We start from the raw sequence: 26,466 nt of genomic DNA, 5'->3' as shown, positions 1-26,466 counted from the left end.
TGTTATTATAAAACTTCTTATATATACATGGACTGTGAAAGCCTCTTGCATTTGTATTAAGTCTTCATCTATGGCAGGTTTACTATAATGGAATATGAATTTTTAAATTAGTAAAGCAAAGTAGCTGTCATTAGGTCCTACTCACCAACAGTTAGCCCTTGTACCCAATCACTATCTTACTCTTCTTGATTAATGGAAGGTATTGGATTCAATCTATGGGAGAGAAGGACAACCCATTATATAGTGTCGAAATTTTTAAAGAAAAAAAGAAGTTCAAAATCTCTCTCTCTCTCTCTCTCTCTCTCTCTCTCTCTCTCTCTCTCTCTCTCTCTCTCTCTCTCTCTCTCTCCACATGGAAGCACACACAGTGATTTTAAAAAAAAATTTCCCATAGATATATTTTCTTTAATTCACTGTGTGTGGGACGGGGGTGCTGCACATGCATGCACAATCATTTTTAATAATTTATTTCCCATTGATATATTTTCTTTAATTCACTCTGTGTGGGATGGAGGCTGCACATGCATGCACACACATAGTCATTTTTATTGATTTATTTTACATTGATATATTTTCTTTAATTCATTGTGTGTGGGAAGGGGAGACTGCACATATCTAAAAAAATAATTAAATATTCAAAGAGATTTGAATATCCTTATTTATCAAAATAATAATAATAATAACCCAAAAATTTTATTGAGAGATAATATCCCGAAAATTAATGGAATATAAAAGTTACTATTTTTGATAATGTGTAAACATTAAAAGCAAGAATAGCAGAGGTCAATGATTAAAACAAATGTGGTACAGTAGATAAGCAGATGCATATAAAGACATACATAACTGGTGAAGAGAGGCCACCTATAAGACCCATGCTCTTTTCTTGCACCAGAATTTAAATTAACAGACCATGTTTCATATAAGGAAGCAAGATGAACTGTGTAAACAAGTTAAAGCATCATTATAAATTAAATTAAAAATATGAAACTATTAAAAATTAGTACTAAGAGAATCTTGCTGTTCTTTCAATTCCTTTTAAAATATCTTCAATAGAACAATGTTTAGCATTTTATTATTATTTTTGAAAGGTTTTGTCGAGAAGAAAATGGGGGAATATTCGAAAGAGAAAGATAGCAAATATGAATATGGTAACATCTAACATCAGTTTGATGCAAAGATGACCATTTTAAAAACATATATCCTAGGTTCATTGGGCCAACAATTACGTAATGGGTGAATGCAGACTTTTTGTTTTTTTCGATGGAAACTATATTATTAAAAATGACTTGTTTTATGAAAAAATATTTTTCAAAAAAACTGATCCATTGTTTAGTAAATATATCAATGGAAAATATATTATTAAAATTGACCTTTTTTTAATGAAAACTATTATTCAAAAAACTGATCCATTAATTGTCCTATAATTGGTTGTGATTTTGAGAATAAATTAGAGAAATTTTTCGATGGAAAATAAATGATTAAAGATGACTCGTTTTATGAAAAATATTATTCAAAAAACTGATTCATTGGACTATATTTGGTTGTAATTTTGAGATTAAATTAGAAAACATATCGATGGGAAATAAATTATTAAAAATGACTTGTTTTTATGAAAAATGTTAAAAAAAAAACTGATTATTTTGTCCTATATTTGGCTGTAATTTTTGAAAATATATTATTAAAAATGAATCTTTTTATGAGAAATATTTTCAAAAAACTGATTCATTGTCCTATATCTGGTTGTAATTTTGAAAATAAGTTAGAAAATATATCGATGGAAAATATATTGTTAAAAATGACTCATTTTATGAAAAATATTTTTCAAAAAACTGATTTATTGTCCTATATTTGGTTGATGTAATTTTTAAAATAAATTATAAAATATATCGATGGGAAATATATTGTTAAAAATAACTCATTTTATGAAAAATATTTTCAAACACCTGATTCATTGTCCTATATTTGCTTGTAATTTTGAAAATAAGTTAGAAAATAAATGTTTAAAACCGACTTTTTTATGAATTTTTTTTTTCAAAAAAACCGATTCATTGTCCTATATTTGGTTGTTGTGGTGATTTGTTGAATCTGTAAAGTTCTTAAAAAAAAAAAAAAAAAAAAAAAACATTTTCTATTCTTTAAAAGTGGAAACCATTTTATGGATCGATCACAAAAAAGGTTTTTTTAATTACTTGCATTTTCCGTCAAACCAAATGCAGGAAATGGAGAAATGTTGTACGAAAAATGCTCTCTGCTGAAACTAATGGAGCAATAATATCTCTCTCAAATATTATTAAATTCATATATTTGGATCATCATATATAAAAGATGATTTTATGAATTATATTGATTAGTAATTAAATAACATATGATTAATATAAAATTTGGCAAACACGTTAAGAATATAGAAACCATGTAATTTAATGGATTTCAAAATCTAACTTAGTTCACAAAAAGATGATGCCTTTTAAAAACATCCTAGGTTCATTGGGCCAACAATTTAGTAATGGGTGAATGCAGACATTTTATTTCTTTCAATGGAAACTATATTATTAAAAATGACTTGTTTTATGAAAATATTTTTCAAAAAATTTATTCATTGTTCTATATTTGGTTTTAACTTTGAAAATAAATTAGTAAATATATCGATGGAAAATACATTATTAAAAATGACTTGTTTTAATATGAAATATTATTCAAAAAACTGATTCATTGTCCTATAATTGATTGTAATTTTGAGAATAAATTAGAAAATGTATCAATGGAAAATAAATTATTAAAAATGACTTGTTTTATGAAAATATTTTTCAAAAAATTTATTCATTGTTCTATATTTGGTTTAATTTTGAAAATAAATTAGTAAATATATCAATGGAAAATACTTTATTAAAAATGACTTGTTTTAATATGAAATATTATTCAAAAAACTGATTCGTTGTCCTATAATTGATTGTAATTTTGAGAATAAATTAGAAAATGTATCGATGGAAAATAATTATTAAAAATGACTTGTTTTATGAAAAATATTTTGAAAAAAAATTGATTCATTGTCCTGGTTATAATTTTGAGAATAAATTATAAAATATATATATCAATGGGAAATAAATTATTAAAAATGACTTGTGGGGCCCGACAACAGATGGGCCAGATCCACCTATTCACGGGGATACTTAAGGCCCAAGCCGAGGAGGATAGTAGTCCCAGCCCAATAAACGCAAAGCACTAATGGGCCATAGAAGCCGCCGAGGAAGGTACAGCCCTCGGTTAGCCCAGAGCTACACTAAGGAAAGGGGCAAAAGTGGTATAGGGATAATCTTGTAAGAAATCTGAAATATCTAGGAAAGGCTGCCCATACTACCTGCCCTAGACAGAGCTTTGCCTCTCACAGAGTCGTGTTTCTTTGGCCTACTCAACCACTCCCAGCAACTCAGGTCTGAAACTGATGGGACAGGTGTCAGACTTGGAAAGTCCGACCCTACACGTGGACGAAGGAAATTGAATGCGTGCTAATATAAAAGGAAAATATACAACCTAAAGGGGGGGGGGATTTCTTCCGGAAAGAAAAAGACCTAAAGGGGTGAACACCTCTAGATCATGCATGAACAACTCAACAAAACCACGGCTGAGTAAACATGACTTAGCCTTTCGACCCCACTCTCTACAAATGATATTGTACGGGTCCATTTACGTGTGAACCCAACCCTACTGTGGTCCAACGCGAATCGTGTCCCTACAATTGGCGCCGTCTGTGGGGAGGCTTGCATGTTAGCTCGAGCGATGGTGAAGTTGAGCTTCTGTCGAACAAGGGGCTATGAAGGTGCCTATATCACCGGCGACATATTACTGACGTTCCAACATAAGCTCTTACTAGGGGCTACGTTCCACGTCGTCGACGACATAGACAAGCCTAGGGGCTTCAAACACCAGGCCAGCTCCCCCCACCTTGTTTGAAGAGCCAAGCCTTCAGAAAACAAGCAAATAAAAGGAAACCAAAGACAAGTTTTGGACAGAACCAAGGCCTTGCATGGTCCTCGGACCCAAGCCTCTGGGGAAACCAACTACTTAAGAAGAATCATACAAGTTTTGGACAGAACCAAGGCCTTGCATGGTCCTCGGACCCAAGCCTCTGGGGAAACCAACTACTTAAGAAGAATCATACAAGTTTTGGACAGAACCAAGGCCTTGCATGGTCCTCGGACCCAAGCCTCTGGGGAAACCAACTACTTAAAAAGAATCATACAAGTTTTGGACAGAACCAAGGCCTTGCATGGTCCTCGGACCCAAGCCTCTGGGGAAACCAACTACTTAAAAAGAATCATACAAGTTTTGGACAGAACCAAGGCCTTGCATGGTCCTCGGACCCAAGCCTCTGGGGAAACCAACTACTTAAGAAGAATCATACAAGTTTTGGACAGAACCAAGGCCTTGCATGGTCCTCGGACCCAAGCCTCTGGGGAAACCAACTACTTAAGAAGAATCATACAAGTTTTGGACAGAACCAAGGCCTTGCATGGTCCTCGGACCCAAGCCTCTGGGGAAACCAACTACTTAAAAAGAATCATACAAGTTTTGGACAGAACCAAGGCCTTGCATGGTCCTCGGACCCAAGCCTCTGGGGAAACCAACTACTTAAAAAGAATCATACAAGTTTTGGACAGAACCAAGGCCTTGCATGGTCCTCGGACCCAAGCCTCTGGGGAAACCAACTACTTAAGAAGAATCATACAAGTTTTGGACAGAACCAAGGCCTTGCATGGTCCTCGGACCCAAGCCTCTGGGGAAACCAACTACTTAAGAAGAATCATACAAGTTTTGGACAGAACCAAGGCCTTGCATGGTCCTCGGACCCAAGCCTCTGGGGAAACCAACTACTTAATAAGAATCATACAAGTTTTGGACAGAACCAAGGCCTTGCATGGTCCTCGGACCCAAGCCTCTGGGGAAACCAACTACTTAAGAAGAATCATACAAGTTTTGGACAGAACCAAGGCCTTGCATGGTCCTCGGACCCAAGCCTCTGGGGAAACCAACTACTTAAGAAGAATCATACAACTTTTGGACAGAACCAAGGCCTTGCATGGTCCTCGGACCCAAGCCTCTGGGGAAACCAACTACTTAAGAAGAATCATACAAGTTTTGGACAGAACCAAGGCCTTGCATGGTCCTCGGACCCAAGCCTCTGGGGAAACCAACTACTTAATAAGAATCATACAAGTTTTGGACAGAACCAAGGCCTTGCATGGTCCTCGGACCCAAGCCTCTGGGGAAACCAACTACTTAAGAAGAATCATACAAGTTTTGGACAGAACCAAGGCCTTGCATGGTCCTCGGACCCAAGCCTCTGGGGAAACCAACTACTTAAAAAGAATCATACAAGTTTTGGACAGAACCAAGGCCTTGCATGGTCCTCGGACCCAAGCCTCTGGGGAAACCAACTACTTAAGAAGAATCATACAAGTTTTGGACAGAACCAAGGCCTTGCATGGTCCTCGGACCCAAGCCTCTGGGGAAACCAACTACTTAAGAAGAATCATACAAGTTTTGGACAGAACCAAGGCCTTGCATGGTCCTCGGACCCAAGCCTCTGGGGAAACCAACTACTTAATAAGAATCATACAAGTTTTGGACAGAACCAAGGCCTTGCATGGTCCTCGGACCCAAGCCTCTGGGGAAACCAACTACTTAAGAAGAATCATACAAGTTTTGGACAGAACCAAGGCCTTGCATGGTCCTCGGACTCAAGCCTCTGGGGAAACCAACTACTTAAGAAGAGTATACAAGTTTTGGACAGAACCAAGGCCTTGCATGGTCCTCGGACTCAAGCCTCTGGGGAAACCAACTACTTAAGAAGAATATACAAGTTTTGGACAGAACTAAGGCCTTGCATGGTCCTCGGACCCAAGCCTCTGGGAAAACCAACTACTTAAAGGGAAGCATACAAGTCTCGGACCCTCAACACCAAAAGGGCCGATATGAAATGGAGTAACATGTTTCTAAAAACATAATCAAAGTCGCTCGATGCTCAGTCACCCCCTTCAATGAATTATTTAGAGTTCATCGTTTCTCGGACAGCATTCCCGCACATATCATGGGACGTTCAACCGATACCTAGGTTAGTTTCCTGAATTTAACTTATTGTCAATTATTATTATGCTTGGTAGTGTAGGTAAGTTAGAACGAATTAGAACGAGTTGAATCGTGTTTCAAGGGGCTCCTGCCCTAAGTAGCGCTGAGAGAAAGCACATACGGGGAGTACACTCATTTACGAAGTGATGTGCCAAAAGAACCATACCCAAAAACAAATATATAAACGGCTATTTTTATTATGATGAAGAAATAGTACATCGTGCAATGAAAAGCTGGAATCCGCCTACGTCAAAGCTTACTACATGAGTACTATATAAGCAAGAAAAAGAAAAATACAAGAAAGCTGTAGAAAGCCGAGGAGGTATGTCGGAGGAAAGGTTGGCTACAGCTCCAAGACCTTATTCTTCCCCCGCACCCTTACCTGCCCATAACTCAGGCAGCCAAAAAGACCCAACTTGAACCTGACACCGTTGAAAAAAAGGTGCAGGGAGTTGAAGGTGATGGGGCTTTCTCTAAATATACACCTGCCGCAAAGCAGAGGCGCTGATGGAGGAAAACCCTTTTTCTGCCATACCAAAGTGTTGGCATGAACAGAGACTGCTTCGGATTTTGGCTAAAAGAGGGAGAGACGCCGTTCTCCCTCGGTGGAGATGGAAAACTCTCCTGAACTTGTGCTTCCTGTGTCCATACCTTACTGTTATAAGCCTCATGAAGACACGGCGCTTCTGCGGCGGAGACATTTCTTTCTTCCCAACCCTCACTTTCAACATGTAATGCCAAGAAGGGAGAACTCCGAATATGGAAGCTGTGGTGCGGGAGAAAATCTGAAGGATTTGTGCGTATATAAAGCAACTATCTCTCCTTCCCATTTATTGGAAAAGACAAGGTGATGGCAGTCAATTCATGTGGCTTCCCAAGAAACGCTACAGACAAAACAGTCTTGGCTCAACTTCCAACATCAACCGCAACCACAAGATTAAAGAGCCTCGTAAAGGTGCACCTCGGTCCCCATGACATCAGAAAGTACCACGTGGCCAGAAGTTGCAGAAATATCTCTTAAATCAGGGGCTAGGTGGATTCGTGGCCCCGGGCCCGCTTTGGGTAAGGGCCCAAGTACTTTGGCCGACGCCGAGCAATGACCATGGCCGAGAACAACCACTGTTAAGCACCTCGGGAAATGCTCAAACTAAGGGAAAAATTTGAACTCAAGGTCTTGGACAGAACCTAAGGCTTGCATGGTCCTCGGACTCAAGCTAAAAGGGAAAACCAAGTGCTAATGCGGACATTGGTCTCGGACAGAACTTAAGGCTTGCATGGTCCGCGGGCTCAAACTAAAAGGAAAAGTCAAATACATAAGGCAAAACGCATAAGTCCTGAACAAAACCCAGGTTTTGCAAAGTCCTCGGACTCAGGCTGCCCGGGAAATCAACTGCCCAAATGAAGAAACTTCTCGGCTTAGATACTGAAAAAGGTTAAGGCTCGCGTATCATCGAGATGGCAGAACAACCTAATGATCGTCAACTTAAAGAGGCCATTCATCCGGTGGGGTAACATGTCCTCGGATATCTACTTCTTATATCTAATCGGAACATTTAATACCCATCACGGCTAATTTTAAGATAAGTCTCATTCCACACTGGTCGGATTGCTACGTTGAATGATTATTTTATTAAAGTCATCGTGGCATCTTTTTATCAACGATTACTTTGGCCTTATTTATTATTAATTGAAATGCTATACTATTATGCCGAGCAGCGCTTTCGCATTCGTTAGAATATATAAACAAGACATAAGAAATAGAGTAACACTATCTTTTATTAATATGAAAATTTGTTACAACGTACAAGGAAGGGCTTAAACAAGCCTATACAAAAAATGAACTGCTAAAACAATAACAATATCTGTAATACAAATAAGTAAACCATCAGGTGTCTTTTGAATTTGCCTTCAAGGTCTTTCTGAAATCCATGCCTCAGTACTGCTCATATCAGGAGAAGAACCTTATACAAAAATAATGAAGGACAAGGAAGAAGAATTGGAACACATGGAAGCACTTCAGCAAGCTCTTGTTGCTGAAGAAAGCAAGGGAAAAAGAAGATGGAGGACATGAGCGGGAAGGAGGAGAAGAAGAGTGAAGCAATGAAAAGAAAGTAAAAGGAGCAAAAGAGGGAGAAGGGGAGCCTAATTAGGTATGCTCATGAGAGAGCAGATGGAGATGACAAGGGAGGTTTTCGACTCAGTCACACCAGAAATGGGGTATGACGAGTCCCTGCTTCGGATTTTGGCTAAAAGAATGGGGAGACAAACCTTGAGTCTCCACCATCCTTGCCCCGACCGAGCCATCTCAAGTTTCGTTAAGATATGGTGTTTCAGGGAAAGGAGGGATTCATTCATGGTTGATCACTGTGGTGGACGTGTTATCAAATGAGGAATAACCAGAGGGAAGAGGCGGATTCTGAGAAAAGTCTAGGGGATTCGCATATGAGAGAATCACCTTCTTATCTTCTCTCTTTATATAGGGGAAAAAAACGAGGGTACGTGACACGTTCCGATCCTCTAAGAAATCTGCTAGTAAATGCAAAACCGTTTCGTTTCTCCAAGCCATCCTTAACCGATAGAGTTAAAAGGCCTCGTAAAAAGAAGACATTAAAAGCGCACTACGGTTATCCAAACGGAATAAACGCCTCACGCGTAAGTCAAGGGAATTGTCACGTAGACCGGCGCATTACTTGGGGAGGTGAAAAGTCGCTGACGTTGATCAAGGGCCGAACTTAACAAGCCGCAATAAAGTCTCGGTATTATCAAAACCCACCTTTCCAACCGAAGAGTTGGATAGCAGGGTTTTGAGGGGCTATTGTGGGGCCCGACAACAGATGGGCCAGATCCACCTATTCACGGGGATACTTAAGGCCCAAGCCGAGGAGGATAGTAGTCCCAGCCCAATAAACGCAAAGCACTAATGGGCCATAGAAGCCGCCGAGGAAGGTACAGCCCTCGGTTAGCCCAGAGCTACACTAAGGAAAGGGGCAAAAGTGGTATAGGGATAATCTTGTAAGAAATCTGAAATATCTAGGAAAGGCTGCCCATACTACCTGCCCTAGACAGAGCTTTGCCTCTCACAGAGTCGTGTTTCTTTGGCCTACTCAACCACTCCCAGCAACTCAGGTCTGAAACTGATGGGACAGGTGTCAGACTTGGAAAGTCCGACCCTACACGTGGACGAAGGAAATTGAATGCGTGCTAATATAAAAGGAAAATATACAACCTAAAGGGGGGGGGGGATTTCTTCCGGAAAGAAAAAGACCTAAAGGGGTGAACACCTCTAGATCATGCATGAACAACTCAACAAAACCACGGCTGAGTAAACATGACTTAGCCTTTCGACCCCACTCTCTACAAATGATATTGTACGGGTCCATTTACGTGTGAACCCAACCCTACTGTGGTCCAACGCGAATCGTGTCCCTACATGACTCTTTTTATGAAAAATGTTTAAAAAAAAAAAAAAAAAAACTAATTCTTTCGTCCCATATTGGTTGTAATTTTGAAAATAAATTAGAAAATATATCGAAGGGAAATATATTATTAAAAATGACTCATTTTATGAGAAATATTTTTTAAAAAAAACCTATTCAATGTCCAATATTTGGTTGTAATTGTGAAAATATATCAATGGAAAATATATTGTTGAAAATGACTCGTTTTATGAAAAATATTTTTCAAAAAACTGATTCATTGTACTATAATTGGTTGTAATTTTGAAAATAAGTTAGAAAATATATCGATGGAAAATATATTGTTGAAAATGAGTCATTTTATTAAAAATATTTTTCAAAAACCTAATTCATTGACCTATATTTTCTTATAATTTTAAAAATAAATTAGATATTATATTGTTAAAAATGACTTGTAGGGGTGAGGGCCCAAGATCGTATATTGGGACTTGGGCTTTATCCGAGGACATAGATAGGTCCGAGGAGGAGCTAGCAAATAATTATTAGATGTTCCTAGTTAAAGTCTCATAAGTAGGGAACAAACTTGATGAATATAATTTAAAGTATGTACTCCAGCAACTAGAGTGATCTTCCAAGAAGCTCCAATGATAGGGACATACCTCATGAACATACAAGAGAAGGAAGGAAACTTAAAAATATCTAAGGGAAAGCCACCATCACCGCATTAAATGCATTGCAGCTACTTTTCTGGCTGCATTTATGTGGAGAAGACCTCTAAACTGTGCTACCTTGACTACCATAACTCACAGAAAACCAGAGAGAGTGTCTGATGGGACAAGTACTCAAGTAAGGGCTCGGATGATCAACACGTGTAGGATGAAGATGGTTCAAAGGAGGATATATAATGTGAAGGGCTCTTCATGAAGAGGGGATCGGGGAAAATAGAGAGAAAAAGACTATAGCAATCTAAACTATCTTGGCATTCATTTGTGATTAAATTATACAAGGGGGACCTCCCTGGACTGAAAATATGTGAAGACCAAATCTCTTTTTTTTTTTTTGACAGTTATTTAAATTAAATCTATCTGTTGTTCAATTTATTAGAGCCTAGTTCTTCAATTCACTCTCTACAAATTTATTATACTGGGCTCATTGGGCCAACATCTCATACGTTTTGAGCTTGGACTGTAAATCGAGACCCTACATGACTCATTTTATGAAAAATATTCCTAAAAAAACTGATTCATTGTCATATATTTGGTTGTAATTTTGAAAATAAATTATTAAAAATTAATCTTTTTATGAAATTTTTTTTTCATGTCCTATATTTAGTTTGTTGAATCTGTAAAGTTCCTAAAAAAAAAAAAAAACCATTTTCTACTCTTAAAAAGTGGAAACCATTTTCTGCTTTAATAGGCTTGTTTGATATTAACTAAAAAAAAAGGTTTCTTTAATCACTTACATTTTCTACCATACCAAATGCAGGAAATAGAGAATTTTTTTTTATGAAAAATGATATCCAGCGAAACTAATGGAGCAATAAATCTCTCAAATATTATTAAATTCATATATGTGGATCATCATATATAAAAAAAAATAAAAAAAAAGATTTTATTAACTGATTAGTAAATAATATATGTGTGATACAAAATTGGGCATATGCATTAAAAATATGGAGAACATATAATCTAATAGTTAGATTTCAAATTTTAAATCAAATAAAAATTGGACAAAATTTGGCTACAAACTTGGTTGTAACCTAATGCTACAACTTCACTCAATATCGTTTTTATTGAATGTGAATTTTAACAAGCCCACTATTAGATTACATTTTCTTCTTATATTCTCCATATTTGCAAAATTTCTAGAATATCAAAGACTAATAGTGATGTCATCAATTAATTGTTTAAATTGCAAGTTTTTGTAGTCTAAAATTATATATATATATATATATATATATATATAAGTTTATAGATAATATTGTAAATAATATGCGATTGACACAAAATTTGATTTATGTCTTAAAAATATAGAGAACATGTTATCCAATTGGTAGATTTTCAAAATATGTAACCATATTAATTTTTTTTTTTAAAGTTGTAGACTAAGGTTGCAATCAAATTTGTAGTCAAACTTTGTACATAAAAATTTAATAAGAGATATAATATTGATAATGAGTTAGACTTGGTATAACTTGAGCTACCACCTCTACTAAGTCATAAAACCAAACCTTTACTCAAAGACCTAATATCCATTTTTCCCCTGAATTATCTACTATCCTTTTGTAAGATGCATCATTAATTCCACAGTTTCATGTCTATATATATGATTTTCCAATCCTTGCAATTTTGATCTACATATTTATTGTTAAAACAGATTTTTTTTTTGAAAAATGTAGGACAGTAGGAGAGTAAAAAGTGTAGCTAAACAAAGAAAATTCAAGAATAATTTCAATTACACAAATCCAAGATTGAATGAAAAGGAATCCTGCTCTACAATTAATGTAAGTTACGACAGCCAATCAGGTGGAAATATTGCTTTCGAATGAAATTTCCATAAATTAAGATTACGTTACTTATCACCAACTGAAATATATTGACGTTTGACTTAACTTAATAGTGCAAGAAAAATTGTGAGTTACTCCAATAGGGAGATTAATTAAATTGGCTCTCCATTCTTAGCAAACAATTTGGTAATTTCTTAATGTAAGATTTCTTATTTTTCTTTCAACCTTCTTTTCGTCAACACACCAGATATAGTAAAAGCAATGACAAACAATTTTGGATGCTACTATACTCATTGACTTGTGGGGGCTCCTCCAAACTTTTCAATTATTAAAAAATTACTCTTAAATTTAGTTAAAATCTTCAAATATACATGAATAATGGCCCTCCAAAATTTTCACATAATTCTTATAGAACACTCTTAAATTAGATAAATTTATATTTGTTATTACTTAAGTTGCTCCTCTCATTTTCTTAAAATTTTAGTTCCATCCTGACTTGAAAGAACAAAAAATTAAGGAAAATTAAAAAAAAAAAAAAGTGTTAACTGCAATAGTAGTACTAGATTTGATCGATCACCATTCACAATCATTGTACTAATATTTGGCAAAGCCGCAGACCTCTATTATTAACATATACCTATGAAAGTGTCCCAGTCCTACGCGAGAATGCATATAAGTTTTTGGTGAGGGACCCAACCTTTGAGGTTTAAATGGCTATAATTAACCTCGATCTTGTGGCCAACTAACATTGACATATCTTTTGGTTTTTGTTGGTCCATGATTTTTAAACAATTGCTTGGGTTCACTATACGTGTCCTAGTCATGGCCAACAACCTAGTACCACTTTGGATTTCTCTCCACTCGTGAGCCTCCCATAATTTTAAACCCTTCTTTATTTCTCTGTTATCTTTCTCTTTTTCCCAAAATATCGATATTTTTTTTGTTGCTTTTCTCTCTTTTCATTAAAGAATTGTTGCTGTCGCATCTCATGTAGTGTCTAGTTCAAAAGGACAATAGGCTTGGCTCTATGAACGATAACACTTTACTACAATAGTACCTCTCCTATATTCTTTAACAAAGCTATAACATGCAAGCCATTCTAACCACCCAATAAACCTAATCCTATATTGCTTCATTGATTCTAGTTTTGAAATGGAATTTTTCAAAAATATTTGTACCCCACATAATTGCTGTCTTCTCTAATTAATCCAACCGTTAAACCCTATTAATTTCTACTCCATGAAAAACATTTTCGATGGGTTAATTATTGTGGTTTTATTATTGATCAAACAGTAAATATCTTTTATTGCATGGACATGCATGATACATGCTTAATTCTAGTCGAGTTCCTTTCACAAGCAATAACCCCAAAACCCAAAATCAACATCCAAAAGCAAGAATTATGGTTACACATAGAAATTATTACAATAGTTCTAGTAGTACAAAGAATAATGCAAGAGTTCTCTTATAAATTATGGAGAAGATGATAATAATATATAGTAAGAAGTATGTGGGAAATTTACAATGGAAATTTTTTGAGGCAGTGACTATAATTAAATCTTCCATTTGAGTCCATGCATATGCCATGTCTTTCTTTGAATCTATGTGTCAAAAATAGTTTCGAATTATTGAAATGTCATAATTATCAAAGTGATATATACCGCGAGTAATTACAAATATACAATTAAACTAAATTGTGTATGAATGCAATTAGATTAATGAATGATGAGTGATTGAAATAATTTGTTCACTCACTTTTTTTCCCCACTCTTTAATCTTTACCATGATCTAGTGTTAGAATAAAATCTCATTGTAATCAAGTTCAATCAACAATGAAATTGCAGATGGATATGATTAATTCACGTGATTATCGACTCTTTGTCGGTAATGATCTGACCCATCGCCGCTGATTTTGTCGGTCTTGATTGATTAAAGGGGTTCGATTAATTTGATTGTCATCAACGATATGTTTATGTGAACATACTAGGTATCCACGAACTTATCTTTGGGATAATCGATTAATACGACTTAATTTCAAAGCAATCACCATAGCAAAGTACTCTTTCTTGTTTAATTAATCTTAATCTTTTTGAAATAAAGAACTTGATATCCTAATCTTAATCCTTTCAAAGGTGGTATGTTTCTAGAACTGTGGTTTTGCCCTAAAACGGTGGGTACACACTTTATAATTGCTCTTAATTAGTGCTTGAAAATCTATTTCATTCTCACGTGGATTGTACAATTGCCACCCTGGAACCTCAGAGAGAGAGTCTTGCTTTTGTCGAAGCTCGAAACCTTGGACCTCCCTATGACAAAAGTGACATTATTTGGGAGGTTTCATGTGTTGCTTTCACTTTAAAAATGTGCGAAATGCTTTGAGCCTTGCTTTGTTGCAATTAAAAACATTGATTGGGAATATGGATTCCTAGAAGAGAGGAAGAGAGAAATAATTCAGTTTTAATAATTGAGATCCAGGATTGTTCGGTCCGGTCCAGATTTGACAACCTTATTTATCATCATACTAAGACACTATTCTCTTATTTTACCACCGCGCACCCTTGGTGTGGTGGTCACTCTACAAGTATAAATGCTTGTGGGGTGTTAGAGGCAAGGGCCGAAATTCAAGTTTTCAGGAGGGAGTTTCACACACATATACACTTAGATTAGACTAGAGTATAAATTTTATCTTGTATAAAAAAAAAAAAAAAAAAATTGAGATCCAATGTGAACGCAATCTTTCTTGCAGAATAAAAGGGTTAAATAATCAGCATAATTAAGAAATGTTCCATTTGACCCATCCTCTTAACATTTTAGGGAAGAGTGAATGCTCTTTCCTTTTCCTTGGTCTTTCACATATACGTACACTGCTTCAGTCATATATATGGGACAAAGGTACGTGTGTGCATAAAATTATGGGCTGAGATCCTTCCCATTTTGCTTTGTCGTGGTAACTTTAACATATCTAAAAATGTATGTAGTTCTATATCGTTGATATGGATTAAGTTCAAGTTATGATAGATGTAACGTGAAGTAGTGTTACAAAGCTCACTATAATTTATTAGATACGAATTTTGAAATATTTATTATTAAATTACATTTTCTTCGTATGTCTTTAATGTTGACAAAATTTCAAGATAATCAAAAATTAGTAACTATCTCTTCCAACGTTGAAATGAAGTAGGAACGCAAACACTATTTTTTTGTTGCTTAATTATAAATTTTTAGATGTACAAAACTTAAACCTTTATTATGAAATGATTTCCACCAATTTCCCAAACAAATAGAAGTAACCTATTGGATAGAAAATGTATGGTATAGATAATACTATGGGTTTCATTTGATTCAATGTTTTAAAAATTGCTTCTAAATTTTGAGAGAGAGATCATGATATGCGTGGGTCCCATGAATTACGAGATAGTGGCCTCATGGAGATCTCTCTCATGATATGCATGGGTCCCATGTGTTACGAGAGAGTGCCTCATAAGACGTCATCTCATAAGATATGAGAGAGAGAGAGAGAGAGTAGAGGTGATGGTTCACTATTGATCGGTAATTGTTAAATCCAATGATGGTTACCACATTGTCAATTGTCAATTGAAACTTGAATCTTCTACGGTAATGCTTGGACACCCGTCAACTTTATGTGGAATAGCTTGGCCTAATACAAGTCTCTTCTTAAAACAAAATTTAAAAAAAAAAAAAAAAAAAAAAAAAAAAGTAATACATGAGTCTTTGCATTAAAATAGAGGAGAGAATTTAAATAGATGAAGGCTAAAAAACTTAATTGATATTGAAAAAAGTTTAACTTCAAACTAATTTGGAGTTATCTTCCTCCAATCAACTATGTAACGATTAAAGACATCATTCATGTATAGTTTTAAGCATATGACTTTTTTGTTTCAAAAAAAAAAAAAAAAAAAAGGCATGATTTTTTTAATAATTTATATGACTTGTTTACATAATACACGTAGATAATCTTATAAATCGCTATGTAATAGATTGGACAATGGTATCCCATCTTGCCTGAAGATCCTTATGAAAGAGCCACTGCACGTTTCTGGGCCAAGTTCATAGACGAGAAGGTAATTTTCTCTCTTAAATCGAAATTTTGTCCTGGAAACACACTTGGTCTTAGCATTGATCAAAGGTGGCATAATTGGCTTTCTATGTTGATGTACATGATTTTCATGGCTAAATTTTGTCAATAGTTGCAACAGTCCTTATTTTCCCTTTGAAACCAATTAACTGGGCTTGACCTCTTTTGACATCAGAAACCAACTCCATTCTCCTTGTTTCCACAAAAGTCGTTTGCTTTAGCACTATGAGCTTTTTAAAAACTTAGTGATTGTACTTGCTAGCTTGTAATTGATTGTCTGATTGATTCTTACGTATGCTATTTTGCACAATAATGAAAAAGTAAACGTTCAATTGTGGATTTGTGACACACTTTAGGGGTTGCTAATTGGTGTGTATGGCATAAGCTTCCAATTTCCACTGTAAAGATAATGATCATTTTCGACTTTAAATCCTTTTGGATGCTGAGATATAATAACTTTTTAGCGGATTCCAAACGGATCACAGTGAAATAATATTTATTTTGTTGTCATTTAGAGTAGTCACATTCGACTACGAATATATCTTTTAACTAAATTAGCTAGAAATTAACCAAAACAAAACCTCACATCTGGCTTTGTATCACTGTTCAAAATTTTATAAAAAGCTACAGTACTCGGTAACAAACTAAACAATACAAATGACTGTAGCTTTTTATATATTTTTTTTTCTTCTTTGTTTTTTCACCTAACTCGCATTAATACTCTCTCTTTCTCTCTCTAGACTTAAGTCTCCGCTCCCCAATGATGACACCTGAGAGATCCGTTACAAAGAGATCTAGTCAAGCAAGACTCAAAAGAATCCATTATCTTGCAAAACTCATTGATAAATTGACTTGATGGTAAAAACTAAAGAGTAATCATCAAGAATCATTGGTAAATAGAATTGATGGTAAATACTAAAGAGTAATCATCACGAAATAGACACGATTAATTTCAAATCCTATCGTATCAATTGTAAAAAAGATGTTTATGATTGGCATTTGGTTACGTTCAGGGACGGAGGCATTAATTGATTGGGGGGCAATGGCCCCCCCAAATTAAAAAAAAAAAAAAAATATATATATATATATATATATATATTAGTATGTATATATGCATTAAATTTATCAATTTTGTTCAATAAAATTATATTTTTCCCCTTTAACAATATCTTTAATTCTTTTTAGAGTAATGTTATAGTTACAAACTTATCTACAACATTTTTATATACAGTTGAAGTATAAATTCTTATTGGTTCGCATCTGAGCCTATTACTTATATCACTTTTTTGTTTATCAATAATTACTCACTATATCAACAATATACCTTAGCACTTTCCTCATTTTAAAGGCCATTAAAAAATTTATAGATCTAAAATTTAAAACAACATATACTAGCCCAAAAACATTGTGCAACAACAAAAATCACCAATAGCAAAGCTAAAAAAAATTAAGTCAAATTAACCAATTTTACTCAAACAAACAACTGGCCCTTTAAAAAGTTTTAAATAAAATAATTTTGCATTTACCCAGCAGGCGCACACATCAAAAACTCATTTAAAAAATAAATAAAAAATAAAAAATAAAAACTCAATGGCTAAGAAGCCGTTGAGCTAGAGGTCAAAGTCGCCCCTCTTAACTCAAAGTCTTGGCTCCATCCCTGGTTACGTTCAGATATCACCATATCTGGTGATGTATCAAAATAAATATATAGTTAAGAAAAGATGATTGTTATTTGGTTATTGTTGAGGTATAAACAATATCTTGTGATGTATCAAGATAAATAGTTAAAAATTATTATTGGTATTTGGTTACTGTTAAGGTATAAATAAGTTAAAAATTTTGAGGTACAAAAATATCTCGTCATATATCAAAATAAATAGTAAAAATTATGATGGGTATTTAGCTCTTGTTGAGGTATCACAATATCTGGTGATGTATCAAAATAAATAGTTAAAAATTATGATTGGTATTTGATTATTGTTGAGGTACAAAAAATATCTCTTGATATATCAAAATAAACAGTTAAAAATTATGATTGGTATTTGATTATTGTTGAGGTACAAAAAATATCTCACAATGTATCAAAATAAACAGTTAAAAAATATGATTGGTACTTGATTATTGTTGAGGTACAAAAAATATCTCATGATGTATCAAAGTATACAGTTAAAAATTATGATTGGTACTTTATTATTGTTTTTTTTTTTTTTTTATGAGAATTATTATTATTGAGGTATAAACAATTTCTCGTGATGTATCAAAATAAATAGTAAATATTATGATTGGTATTTGGCTATTGTTGAGCTATCACAACATTCCAGGATGTATCAAAATAAATAATTAAAAATGAAAATGATATCAGAAAATGTCATTTAGAAAAATATCAACCGAAGAAGACAATATATTGCGAGATATGACCAAAACAGAAAAAGCAATTTCAGAATGATTGTTCTAAATCGGACCAGTTGAACTTGTTCAAAAACTCAATTTTAGTTCAAGGCAATAATAGCCATTTTTTTGTTCCACTTTTTGCTCCTTCTTAATCAAATAATGTTTAATTTTGTTCACTCATAGCCATTTTAGTTTAATTTTGTTCCACTTGAAAAGTTAATTAAGATTCTTAGTTAAAGAAGGAAAAATTAATTTGGGTTTCATTTATATGATAAGAATGACTATTGCTTGGTGTAGAAGGAAAGTCAATTCCCTTGTGTGAAAGGAAAGACTATTTCTTGGTGTGAAAGAGAAGTCTATTCCTTGTTAAAGGAGTAATGTATTCCTAATTCAAGAGAGAATAGAAAAAGAGTTTTATAAATAGACAATGCTACAAAAAATTTGTTGGCTTTGACTTTGGCTTTGGCCCAAGGGTCCTCCCTTTGGGGAGAGGAAAAATAGAATGTGAAACTAAGAGATAATAAAAGAGATTTTCGTTTGGGAGGAACACAAGAGAAAGGAGAGAGCAAAGGGCTACCGCATTTGAGAGGACACAAAGAGAGTATGTGCAAGAGTAAAGAAAGAGGAAGCCAAATAAGAAAAAAGAGAGAGAGAGCAGCCAAGAGTGAGCCGCTTAGAATAAAGAAGACAACCAAGAGAGAGCAGTGCATGGAGAAAAAAAATAGAAAGGAGAAAGCAAAGTGTTGCCGCTTTTGAGAGAAATAATTAGTGTGTGTGAGAGTAAAGAAAAACAAGAAAGATTTTTCTTTAGCCGTGAGACATACGCAAGAATTATTGTAATTGATTTGATAAATAGTAAATTGATTTAGAGTTTGTCCTGTGATTTTTCCTTTTAAAGAGAAATGTTTTTCCATGTAAATATTTGTATTTTTGTGTGTGATTACTATTTTGAATTGATAGTTTTTGTGATAATATTATTCGGGACCCAACAAGTGGTATCAAAGTTAAGGTTAAAGTAGAAACGATGGCCGGAGAAGAAGGCAAAGCTTCAGGAATTGAAAAGTTTGATGGAACAGACTTTGGATATTGGAGGATGCAAATTGAAGATTATCTATATGGGAAGAAGTTGCATCTGCCTCTTTTGGGGAAGAAACCTTGGGGAAGAAACCTGATACTATGAATGATGAAGAATGGAACCTTCTTCATAGACAGGTATTGGGAGTTATTCGATTAAGATGGAAGAGAATGGATTGCTTTGATTAAGGTGGAGCTATTCCAAGAGAAAAAAAGACTACTTGATTAAGGTGGAGCTATCCCAAGAAGAAAGAAGACAATTGATGGAATTTGAGTAAAGGTGGAGGTTGTTGGGAAATTGCCTCAAATTCCAATTGTGACTTGGAAAGTTAATTAGGTTTCCTAGTTGAAGAAAAAAAAATTAATCTGGGTTTCTTTTGTGTGGAGGGAATGACTATTCCTTGGTGTAGAAGGAAAGTCTATTCCCTTATGTGAAAGGAATGACTATTCCTTGGTGTAGAAGGGAAGTTTATTTCTTGTTAAAAAAATAATGTATTTCTAGTTCAAGAGGGAATAGGAAAAGAGTTTTATAAATAGACAATGCTACAAAGAATTTGTTAGATTTGGCCCAAGGGTCCTCCATTTGGGGAGAGGAAAAACAGAGCGTAAAACCAAAAGAGAATAAAAGTGATTTTCGTTTGGGAAGAACACAAGAGGAAGGAGAGAGTAAAGGGCTGCCGCATTTGAGAAGACACAAACAGAGTATATGCAAGTGCAAAGAAAGAGGAAGCCAAAAAAAAAAAAAAAAAAAAAAAAAAAAAAAAGCCAAGAGTGAGTCCCTTAGAGAAAAAAAGACAGTCAAGAGAGAGGTGTGCGAGGAGAAGAAAATAAAAAGAAAAGAGTAAAGTGTTGCCGCCTTTGAGAGAAATAATTAGTGTGTGTGAGAGTAAAGAAAAATAAGAGAGATTTTTCTTTAGTTGTGAGACATATACAAGAATTATTGTAATTGATTTGATAAATAGTGAATTGATTTAGAGTTTGTCCTAGGATTTTTTCCTTTGTAAAGAAAGGGTTTGCTACATAAATATTTGTATTCTTATGTGTGATTGCTATTTTGAATTGATAGTTTTTGTGATAATATTATTTGGGACCCAGCACTTTTCTCATACTCGTAGATTAGGTAATTCCGTAACTCACAATCTAGCTAAACATGTTAGACATGTTAGAGGTTTAGAGATGTGGATGGAGGATGTTCCTTCATATCTACTTTACGTTCTTTCAGTTGATTACGACTAATTTTTTGTTTCAATAAAGTTAAGAGGTTTTCTTCTTAAAAAGAAAAAATTACGTAGTTTATCCTTTTTTCTTATATAGTCAAATACATATTAAGAACTTGATCTTGATGGTCTATTGAGATAAAAAGAGAGAAAAATCTTTTTTTAAACTAGAAAGTGAATTTCGGGCATTTGAAAATTCCAGGTCAATATATATTACATACTACATATTGCAACATTAATGATTAAAGTAAAAAATGTAATTCAAATCTTGAGTCAGGCTTTTGGCAGATTTATTTTTTTATTTTTTTTTCCTTATAGATAGGTTCCTTTTAAGCCATAAATGGGTTAGCAGGCCCAATATTGGGGCAGGCTGTGTTCTTGAAGCTTCATTCCTACTTGCTGGAGGGGCTTGTGCCATGGAGTACAGAATTCAGGTTCAGCATTGCTCCATAAACCTTGATAAGCCCAGCCCAGCTAAAAAATAATACGTATCCCCATTTCCCTTCTTCCCAAAAAACTCCTCAATTGCTATCATCCCTCTTGGTAAATTACTCTTATTAAGAAAACTTAGGTATCATTCCTCTTGGTAAATTACCGAGTCCCAAAAAAGTAAGAGCACTAGAATTAGAGGTTAAAAACTCCTCAATTGCTATTTTAACCCCAAAAAAAAAAAAAAAAAAAAAAAAAAAATCACATCCGGGGTTGGGAATGTATTTTCCTTTTTTACATCCTATGACCAGTTGGCTCTCATAAATGAGAACCCAGGTCCGGTCCTAGGCCTAGGCCATTTAGGCCATTGCCTGAGCCCCTTACTAGAGAAATGCCCCAAATTTGGGGGGGAAATTTTTTTTTTTTTTTTAATTTTTATGGGAGATATTAAAAAAAATTTAGTTTACATTTTTTTTTTTTTCACTGTTAAGAACGCCTAAAGAATTAAGTAATGTTAGAGATAGAAATAAGACAAATTTAAATAAATAGGTCTTACAAATAGACGTGTTATTAATCACAACTAATTCAAATAGGAAAATATTAAAAATACTATAAATTTACTACATAACTTTTATAATTTGATGTGACAATAAATATGATAGATGGGCTTTAACAAACTATTAAATGTATTTTTGAATGAATTTTTGTGATTGGTGATATATCTTCGTAATTCTCATATTGTAAATTTTATAATATCTCTAGTATTTTTGTAAATCTCATGTCACTGATCACATCCGTTACAACATCAGTTTGTAGTAAAATTTGTTATAATTTTAGCATTTTCTAAAAAAAAATCATATCAAATAGTAAAAAGAATGGATTTAAAAAAAAATTATTATTTAAAATGCTAGTTAAATATTGTTTAAATGATAACAAAAAGACCCCATTTGAAGATTCTGCCTTAGGCCTCCAAAACATTTGGGTCAGCCCTGTGAGAACCAATTGTTCATAGGATGTAAAAAAAAAAAAATATATATATATATATATATATATGTATATATTATTTTATCTCCTCTTTCTCTCTTTTCAAGCACAACTCTCATTGTTTACATTAGTTAATGTTGTAGTTTATATTATTTTAATAAGTTCCATGGAAAAATAGAAATTGAGATGTTGGTTGAGTTATAAAATAGAATGATAAAATAGATAAGTATGTTTTTAGGGTGTAAAATAAAGACTCTTTTGCATCCTTGGATGCTAGTGCTCTAAGTAGAAGTGATCCAACAATATATATCACACATGTTTTATCTTATACCACACCAATAACAAACCTTAGAAGTTAGAACTATGAGCTCTGTTATGGATCTTGACATACTGATTGAGAATGTTTACATGTATTTTCTTTGTCATATATTTCATCCTATTTAATATCATATTTTTTGTCACTTCTTTAATTAACATGTTCTTTTTTCCTATATCTATTAGGGTGTGTTTTTTTGTAGGTGAAATAGGGTGGATAGAAAATTTTGGAGAAAAAATGGAAAGAAAAACTTTTTTAAGTGTGTTTGGCTGGATGGAGAAGAAGGAAAATAAATGGTGGGGCATTTTCTCCCTGGGCCTACCAAAAGTTTTCTCTCCAAAATGGAGAGAAAACTGGAGGGAGAAAATTGGGTTGCTTAATGGACAAAAATGTCCATGTCCAGTTCTTTTTTTTTTTTTTTTTTTTTCCTGGGCTATGGGCAGGCACGTTGTCTCTTTTTTTTTTTTTTTTTTTTCTTTTTTTTCTTTTTTTTTTCTTTTTCTTTGCTAGTCGTTGCCTTTTTTCTTTCTAGGCTTTGGGTGTGATAGCTGTTTTTTTTTTTTTTTTGGGTTTAACTAGACATGATTTTTAAAAAAAAATAAATAGGGTGATTGCTTCTTTTTTGTTGGTTGTTTGTCACTTTTTTTGTTTTTTTGTTTTAATTGGCCATCATTTTTTAACAAGGATGTTTGAGTAAATTTATACAAACTCACTTTTTCCATTTTTCCACTTTTCAACTCCCAACCAAATAAAAATGAGAGAAATTAAAATCTTTTCTATCCTCTCACTTTTCCATTTTCCCACCATTTTCTATCCTTCAACTTTTCCACCCCTCCAACCAAACGGACCCTTAGTGTTATTCACTTTCATTTGCATGCATATGACTAAATCATTTCAAGCTATTTTCCCTCACATTTTTCATCAATGGCAACCACCCTTATCCTTAATGGTTTGTTTGGATTGAGGGATGAGGGAGGAGGGAGAGGAAGCAAAGGGGGAGTAGAGTAGAGTTGTCAGATATTAGGCTAATTTCCAGTTAACTTTACTCTACTCCCCTCCACTCTCCCTCTCTCCCCCTCAATTCAAATATAGTGTAATTGAATTAAAATAATATAGAATAGAAAACGAAAATTTTAATTCAATTACACTATATTTGGATTGAGGGGAAGGGAGGGAGAGTAAAGGGGAGTAGAGTAAAGTTAACCGAAAATTAGCCTAATATTTGACAACTCTACTCTACTCCCCCCTTGCTTCCTCTCCCTTCTCCCTTAATCCAAACAAACCATTAAAGATAAGGGTGGTTGCCATTGATGAAAAATGTGAGGGAAAGTAGCTTGAAATGATTTAGTCATATGCATGTGTGCGCACCAAAAGCGAGGCAATTGGGTTGGGCCTTTCTCGGGCTCACAATCTATTTGTATTATGGGCTTGAATTTCCTACTTTGGGTTGTTCTCGGCACAGAAACTCAACGAAATTACCTCTCCCTTTCTGGACCATCCCCTTCTCTCTCCTTTAACTTCTCATATTTATAGTCCAAAATTAATGGAGAGACTATGATTACTTCCATGGTTAGTACAATAGAAGGTCCAATGTCGTTAATCGTAAGTGGGTGTTTAGGTGAGAGTAGGGTGTGGTGAGAATGGCTTTGAAAATGGTTCCCACTTCAGTAGATATGCTCGGCATTGATATTCCCCAAGGCACTGCCGAGCATACAAGAGATGGTGTCCCCGAGCACTTTTCTTCTTGCTCAGGATGTGGTTCACTGAGCAAGGCCCAGGCGGCAGAATATGGTGCGTGCTAATTGAGATTATCTACTCCTCAGACCTTTGGGCAATATGAGGTCTGGGATTATGGCTTTTGTGGGCTGGGGCTGGGGCTGGGGCCTTAGGTAGAAAGAGGTTGATGCCATGGGCCACACTGTTGAGTTAGGATCCAAGGCCCACTTGGGCCTAGGTATCACAGTGCTGTACAGCATGCAAATGAAAGTGAATAACACTAAGGGTCCGTTTGGTTGGAAGGGTGGAAAAGCTGGGCCCACCAAAAGTTTTCTCTCCAAAATGGAGAGAAAATTGAAGGGAGAAAATGGGGCTGCTTAACAGACAAAAATGCCCATGTCCAGTTCTTTTCTTCTTCTTTTTTCCATTTCTTTTTTTTTTTTTTTTTTGGTACTGGGTACATTGCCTCTTTCTTCTTTTCTTTTCGGATGTTGCTTCTTTTTTTCTTCTTTTTTTTCTTCTTTTTTTTCTTTCATTTTTTGATTTCCTAGGCTGTGGTGGGCACGTTGTCTTTTTTTTTTTTTTTTTTCCTAGATGTTGCCTTTTTTCTTTTTGGGCTTTGGGTATGATAGTTGTTTTGTTTTTCTTCTTCTTTCTTCTTTTTTTTTTCTTTTTTTTTTTTTTTTTTAACTAAACATGATTTTTATTTTTAAATAAATTAGGTGACTGCTTTTTTTTTTTTTTTTGGTTGTTTGTCACTTTTTTGTTTTAAATGGCCATCATTTTTTTAACAAGGGTGTATGAGTAAATTTATACAAACTCACTTTTTCCATCCCTCCACTTTTTCACTCCCAACCAAATAAAAATGAGAGAAATTAAAATCTTTTCCATTTTCCCACCATTTTATATCCTCCAACTTTTCTACCTTCCAACCAAACGAACCCTTAGTGTTATTCACTTTCATTTGCATGCATTTGACTAAATCATTTCAAGTTACTTTCCCTCACATTTTTCATCAATGGCAACCACCCTTATCCTTAATGGTCTTTTTGGATTGAGGGAGGAGGGAAAGGAAGCAAGGGGGGAGTAGAGTAGAGTTGTTAGATATTAGGCTAATTTCCGGTTAACTTTACTCTACTCCCCTCTACTCTCCCTCCCTCCCCCTCAATCCAAATATAGTGTAATTGAATTAAAATTTTTGTTTTCTATTCTATATTATTTTCTTATATTTCCACTTATCCATCCTCACTTTCTTATTTTAGCTACACTTGTTTTATGAATATGTTATTTCTTAATAGCCTAGTTTTTAGTACTATGTAGCATGGCTAGTGTAGGGGTATTGGGCCCAGGAGCTCATTATCTATGTATAAATTGGGCCTGGGCCCAATCCGAGGACTAAAGAACATCTGATGAGGAGTAAACATTGTCAAAGAAGTTCGTGTTAGTAAAAGAAAAAGTTAGTTTTGGTCATAAGGGCCCGGGAGGTTGGGCCGAGGATGAATACCTCCTCGGCTGACCAAAGTCGAGATTCGAAGAGATGGTCTGCCATCCAGGGCAACGTTCCAGAAAATTCTGTTGGTACGGATAAGCATTACAGAAACATAGGATAGGGGGAGTCCTAAAATATCTAAGGAGAAAACTGCTACCATCGCATTAAATGCTCTGCAACTAACCCCCTGACGGCATTAATGTGGAGGTGATACCTGAACAGTGGTTTTCAGCCTTACAGCTACTACATAAAAGGAAGGTACTGATGAGACAAGTATTAACACCAACCATCTGGCTTGCATGAGGAGGGTTAAGACGAAAGGTGGAGAGAGTATAAAAGAAGATGGAGGCAATGAGAGAAAGGGATCGAGAAATCAAGAGAGAAACACTGTAGTAATCAAGAACCAAATTTGTAATCAAACCTGTGAGAAATATATAAGAACTGATCTCCTTGGACTATGCCTAGGACAATTTTCTCTAGTTTAATTCAAACTACCTTCCTGTTCTTTTCATTTGAACCCACTTTATTTGTTGTCCAACTCATTTTAGCCCAGTTTTCCAACCCACTCTCTACAGATTCATTGTTTTGGGCTTTTTGGACCTGAGTCCATCTATCTTTTGGGTTAGGAAGCCAAATCCGATCTTTACAACTAGCTTATAGTACTTTTGTATAATTTTCTCTTTGACTTAGTACGTTTTATATTATTACA

The sequence above is a fragment of the Quercus robur genome, chromosome 8 (genome assembly GCF_932294415.1).
Source record: "Quercus robur chromosome 8, dhQueRobu3.1, whole genome shotgun sequence".
NCBI classification, from domain to species: domain Eukaryota; kingdom Viridiplantae; phylum Streptophyta; class Magnoliopsida; order Fagales; family Fagaceae; genus Quercus; species Quercus robur.
The sequence above is the reverse complement of the archived record's forward strand: the minus strand, read 5'-3'. Positions refer to the sequence as shown.